The sequence below is a fragment of the Lepidothrix coronata genome, unplaced genomic scaffold, assembly GCF_001604755.1.
Source record: "Lepidothrix coronata isolate B3197 unplaced genomic scaffold, Lepidothrix_coronata-1.0 Scaffold81, whole genome shotgun sequence".
Taxonomy (NCBI): Eukaryota; Metazoa; Chordata; class Aves; order Passeriformes; family Pipridae; genus Lepidothrix; species Lepidothrix coronata.
This window is the reverse complement of record NW_016690261.1, coordinates 1,068,416-1,074,877: the sequence shown is the minus strand read 5'-3', so window position 1 is coordinate 1,074,877 and position 6,462 is coordinate 1,068,416.

Genomic DNA, 6,462 nt, shown 5'->3' with positions numbered 1-6,462 from the left:
CCTTCTATTGAATTTTTTAACCATTAAGGCAGAAAACACCTAGCAATTCTCTGAGTTTCTCCTGTTAAATCTCTTTACTGTAAAAAAATTAAAGCAAAAAGAAAAGAAGAATAACCTAACAGATTTGTACCTTAAGGTTACTCCTGTATGTAAGAATATGAATAAACCTCTGTATAATTCCTATCCTACAATTTCCACCAGAAAACCTAAGAAGCTACCCCAGAGGAAGTGTTCAAAGCCACATGAAATCAGAATCCTTTTATTTCAGTTATTATGGATAGATTTAGATACCTAATATTAGACATATTTGATGTGAAATAATTTTAATTATTTGATAATCCTAAGTATAGCAAGGAGATAAGAAAAATGAAAAGTCAGAACTAATGTATAATGACAGAACAGTTTAGGAAATTTCAGAGATATTTTTTTTCTATATGTCACTTAATCCATGCCATGTCCTATTGAAAATGCTGAAAGTTTAGCTAGTATTTTAGAGATAATGGAACAGAGTTGAATATGATTTTCATAAGAATTAGTAATAGAAACATATTGCTGGAAGGGACTATCTAAATTTCTACATTCTCACAGTTGAGGGTTGCAATATACTAGATATTTAGTTGAGAAAAAGAAAAAGAAAAAAACCCCAGAGACAGATATCTACAGGATTTTTACGTAACATGGTACTACCCACTGACTCAAAACCTTTCATTTTGCAGTAAAGACCAAAAGTCAAACCTCTAATCTTCCTTGGGGAAGAAGAAAAAAAGGAGGAAGAAGGGGAAAAAGGGTACCACTAGCAGTCTGTGGAGACCCCCATAATAGGAGGAAATATGTTAGAAATTCTCTGCAGAATGTTCTAGGACTTAAAACATGTCCCACTATACAAAGGAGAACAAAAGAAAGAAAGAAATTAACATAACTCAGAATCTAAATTATACAATAAAGGGAGAAAACATCCTACCTGACCTCAAAGCCTGCAGTAAGCCCTGAGGCAGAGAAGAGATACAGTATAAATGTAGAAAAAACATATTCCATCTTCTTCAAAAAGCCCTTTCTTTCCCAACTTGCCACAAATGTCCCTTTACTAACAAGAACTGTCCCATTCAATTACACATTCTTTTCTGTAAGCTTCTCAAGTTCTATTTTAAAAAACTTTATTGGCCTGATTACCTATCTGGAAGACCTTTCCAGTCTCAGTCAGTCAGTAAATTTCTTCACGTTCCTAGGCTTTGTAATCAATATATAAGTATTTGATGGCATGCCAACATCACTCTTCAGTTTAAATACTTTTTGCCTTTTTTATTATTTAACTAAAAATGCATTTGTAAGGACTCACATGTCCTTTCAATATCTATTTGGCTATGTATGGCTTTTTTTTTAATCACTCTTCCATAGACATATTTTCCATGCCCTAATTACCATAGTTTCTTTCTGATCTTTAAATTTCATTTTAATTTATTTGAATGTATTACCAGAACCATGCATAATACAACAGGAACTCCTGAAAAAAACACATTCTTTACAATACTAATAATGCCTCCCTACCTATTAGAACATCCTGTCTAATACCTCATAGAATTGCACTTTTCCATTTATATAAGTACTTCATTTATAATGGCAACCTATAGCCACTTCCTGATTGACTACTACCTTCAAATTTTTAGAATTTTTTATAAACTTGGATCTTCCTAGTCTACAGCAAAGGTTTTCATTCCTGAGTTTGTAGATTACATTACTCAATTTCACACCATCTCTATCAGCCTGGGACAAAAGAAAAAATATATAGATACACATGAATTAAATTGAGAAATATTGACAAGTTAAAATACAAACAGTAAGACTACATTTGCAAATATTTATATAGTATATATATTGACACAAGGGGAGGTTTAGGTTGAATATTGGAAATATTCCTTCACTGAAAGGGTCATCCAGCCCTGGCAGGGGTGGAGTCCCCAACCCTGGGGGGATTTAACAGCCATGTAGATGTGACTCTTGGAGACGTGTTTATTGGTGGCCTTAGCGGTGCTGGGGGACAGTTGGACTCGATGGTCTTGGAGGCTTTTCCAACCTCAATATGATTCCATGGTTCCATGATGTATCCCAACACATCTGTTTCTCAGAAAAAACATTCATTTTGTGCGGTCTAGAAACTCTGTCCAGATGCACTTATCTTATACCCTGAAATCAGCGCTAAGTGTATTACAAGGGACTGAGCTAAAAACTGTCCACCAACAAAATCCACTAAAGACTTCCACCCATTTAGATAACCCCCCTCTCAAGATTATGTACTGTATCCTTTTCTAACCTTCTCCAAAATTTTTGTCTTGCTTACTTTTGGACTTGAATTTCATGTGTTGATCCTTTCAGTACTTTAGGACAGAATATTGCTGGACCAAATGCTTGGGTCCACCAGGACCAGATACGCTGATGATGTGACTTCTCTTTATATATAAAAATTCTTATCAGAAACAGAGGCAACTTTTCCAGTATCTATTTAGTGCAGGTCTACTTTATTCTTAATGTCTACCTCATCCTTTAACATCCGTCCCACTTCTTAAGTTCTCATTTTACTTACATGGCTTAAGAAGTTTTCACTATGTTTCAGGCTTCTGTGCAATTTTTGGTTTAACAAGATTTCTGACCATTCTCAGCTTGGTTTTACACTTTCAAACTATTGATGCAGATTTCTTCTTTCTAATCAGTATCTCTTTTCCATTCTTTTTAGGTTTTGTGCTTACTCTTAATAACTTGCTTAAGGTTGCTACCTTCTGGGAATTCTTTTTCATCCCTGTTTGGGGGGCTATTTCATTTCTTTCCCTCTTCTCCAGTGTAAACATTTAATATCATTTGCCTTTTTTTTTTTTTTTACATACAGTAATATATATGTTATCTAAATTCTACTTCCTGTACTCCTCACTAAAATTTTTTGCTTTTGTTTGCCTTTCCAAAACACTGGACTGCTGTCATAGATCCTTCACATTCTTCTGTCTTGCAACGTCACATGAAGTAGAAAAGCTCTAAACCATCACACTTATTTTCTATAAATTTTTCCTGTAGATCCTATCATTTACTAAGATTTAGTCTAAGTTATCCTTGCCTCAGTGTCTGTTCCATAAAAGAAGCAATCTTCTATAATGTTCTATAATGTTCAAAATCTCATCATCCCCAGCAACACTGGTTGAACTTTTTGCTGATATTCACCCATGAGAAATCACACAAATTTGCATGATCACACAATCTCAACTTTTGCTCCCCCTCCTCTTACTTGTAGGCACTATTATCCAGATCAAATCTGTACCAGCAAATTCACAATAAATTGCATCCCTATTAAGTATTTTTCCTACCCTTTGCTCAATGATTTCCATTGAAATGCATACTATCTCATCTTCACCCTCAGATTCAACATTTTTATTGCACTATTGTTTAACAGCCTTCACTCCTTAATACGTTTTAGTGCATGAACTAAACAAAGAGTGTCCATCCTTCTGTTTCAGTGTATGCCACTTAAAGACTTTGGAACCTCCATATTCCTGGTTTCCCGTATCTGGTTTCACATGCTAGATCAATTGTTCCTGCCACTGTTGTTGATTGAAGTACTATAGAAAAGGAGTAGATCAGTACACTTACAAGTTGTTATGCATATATGCATGTATGCCCCATATCCTTTTGTTTATCTATCTTTTCTCTTGTTCCATCTTCACTCAGGTCCCTCTATTTTTATTCCATGTGAGGATTATATGAGTTATTTCCAACTTTCCTCCTGAGTATTTCAGTTTAAAGGCTTTTAGGATTTCCCAGTTTAATGAAATGTAGACGAAAGATAAATTAGCAAGAGGCAGCACTATAATAATAAAAACATCTTTATTTCTCATAAATTTAGCAGCATTTACTGTTTGATGTTTGTGTGCTTCGGTTTATAGTGACAGTTTCAGTTCAACATTCAGATGTAACTTTTCATTGTCAGAAATTCTTTTGGACTATGTAGACTCCATTCAAATTAGAATTAGACTCCATTCAAATGGAGTCCAATTCCAATTCCAGCACGCAATATAGAGCTGTGTTCTCTCATACTAGTCATACATATTGAAATAAAAATTCTGAAAAACTTTACAGAACTTTAAGGTCTATTACTAAAAATAAAATGTTCATTAGAATAAAAATGAATGGACCAACAGCACGATAGTTCTACACTAATAACTATTTAAATCTCATGCATGCAACTAAAACAATCTAGCAGTCTAACAACTCAGAAGAAAGATTTCATTAAATCAGATTTTCTATTTATGATGCATTTTAATATCTCATTAGTACAGGATCAGAACAATTAAACTGAAATACGTCTCCAATATTGACTTTTACATAATAGCTTTTAACATGATTTCAGTTTTATGAAATGACAAATTCTCCAGAAGAGTTTCATGGAAGGAGTTAAGCTCAGCCTAGCTGACAGGGTTATTTAAAATATCTTTCTCTGTTATGAATAAAAGAAGTATTTACATGTGTCTAATTTTGTGTGTCAGAAAGAAAAATAGCATAGAAAAATGAGCAGATGCTATAAATATGACAGACCTAAAAAATGCAAGCAATATATGGGGTTTTATATGCATGAAAACCCATATATTCAAAGTGCAGAATTATTAATTCAAAACAAAGATGTTTTTCAAAAATAGTGAGGCCATAAGAAACTCCTGTTAGACATCTCTGTTTACTATCTGTGAATTCTTTTTGTTCCACTATTGTAAATTCCATATTGAATATTAGAAAAGCTTAAGAGAGTGTATTTAAGGGGGGAAGGAAAAGTACCTAGTATGGTTTGGTATTTTTTTCCTGACTAAAATTAGCACCTTGGAACTCACTCTAAAACCATTCAAAACCTTCCACTAAATTAATTGGTTTTGCATCAAAACGGGAATGTCAGTGATCCTTTAAGAATTTAAGTAAGTACTTTGTCCCACTGAGAAGATTTCCAAAAGCTTCTACAAGGTCAGGAAAATTACTTGGTCCATATAAAAAATTTGTCTTCCATTCAAATATAAGATCTCGCTTATTTCAGGTCTAGTGAAAGAGGATTTGAGTCACACTCCTTTTATGTTTGCAAAGAAGAAAAATACGCCTTTTGAGGAAGGTTGAGAAGAAAAAGATGATTCTTTACAATCATCTCTGGGTTTAGCACGTTGGGATGTTAAGACATGAGTTAACACAGGTCTGCTGAAGATATACATGTACTGAAATCATACACCATATGCAGAACATTGTTCAGTGTTTAGACTCACACAATAAAACTCACGAAGGCACAACCACATCTAGCATTACCTTTGAGTTAAAGCTCGATTCCAATCTCTGTACTGTGCACATGGGATATACTCCATGTGTTCCTGTATGCATAACACTTATTCAACTTATGTACGACAATCTATAGAGCCCACAGCAGTAATGAATACACAAATGCGACCATGTGCACATCTTTCACCGTACGCAATTAAATGACTTTTCCTAAATTATTTTTTTTTTTTATATCAGCCAAACACGCAATTTGGCGGAAAATAAAAGCCGAAATCGAACCCGAAAAAAAACCGTCACGACTGCTAGCCAGCCAGTGTTACCCTCTGCGGTCCAGAGCACACCGCATAACGCCGGTGATCCCACCGGCAACAAGAGGAATGCGGCGCCCACGGCGTCGCCTTCCCTGGGCACAGCCCGCGGGGCGGCCCCGCGCAGCCCATCCGCCGCCCTGCGCTGCCACCTGGCGGCGGCGAGAGGCGCCGCGCCCGCCCGGAGCGGCCGGAGCGCGGCCGCGGGGAGCGGCCCGGGAGGGATAGGGGCGGCCGCGCAGTCGCTTAGTTAGCTGTGGGTGCACCCGCGCTCCGGCTCCCTCCGCGCCCCGCGGCCGGGGTGGGCAGAGAAGAAAACACAAACTGAACGGCCCCGGCACGCGCGCGCGTCCCCGCTTTCGGAAGATGTGCGTGGCGAAAACCCTCGCTTCGTTTCACCGCGACCACCCAATTCCCCGCGGTCTCCGCGAACGCAGCGCAGGCTCCCGGACAGGAAGCGCCCATGGCCGGACCCCCGGCTCCCGCTGCCCCCCACGTCGCGGCTCCGCTCCGCTCCACACGGCCGCGGCCAGCGAGCGCTGCGAGGAGAGCACGGGGGTGGCTGGGGACTATCGCCCCAGGGGACGGGGGGCACACGGGGGGCAGACGGGGCGGTGTCCGCGGCGGCGGAGTGACCGGAAAGTTGGCCCGTGCTGGGGAAAGTGCGGGGGTGTGGCGGGGCGAACGCCGCGCTCGTATCGGCATCTGTGTGTGCTGCGTGTGCCCGCGCCGTGCGTGCCCGTGCGGGCGGGGGGCGCGGCGCCCCACGGCGCCGGCGGCTGCTGCTGCTGCCGCTACCACCGCGCCGTCACTCGGGGACACCCACCCCGGACCGCGGCCCCTTCCCTCCCGCCTCCCCGCGCACCCC